The following is a 285-nucleotide window of genomic DNA, read 5'->3' as shown; positions in this document are numbered from 1 at the left end:
GTGCTCGCTCCTTCTGTCCATCTTTGTTCCTACCTGGGTCCCTGAGGGGGGGAAAAACCTCAGGAGGAAAGGAAATTGTCCCAGAACCTGACTCCGAGTGGTGCACGAAGGTCGGCCAGGAACTGCCCCTCCAGCCCGGGAGGGCATCCTGCAAAAGGCGCATGCCAAAGGGGAACGTGTGTGCGTCTCTACACCACAAGGCCACATTCAGGGCCACTGGCCAGCTTGGACGAGATCTCCAACCTCTCAGCACCAGGTCCTTTTGTTTTGTTTTAAAGATTTATT

This window comes from Ochotona curzoniae, unplaced genomic scaffold, assembly GCF_017591425.1.
Source record: "Ochotona curzoniae isolate NIBS_2020 unplaced genomic scaffold, NIBS_Ocur_1.0 contig_3255, whole genome shotgun sequence".
Taxonomy (NCBI): Eukaryota; Metazoa; Chordata; class Mammalia; order Lagomorpha; family Ochotonidae; genus Ochotona; species Ochotona curzoniae.
This window is presented reverse-complemented; position numbering follows the sequence as displayed.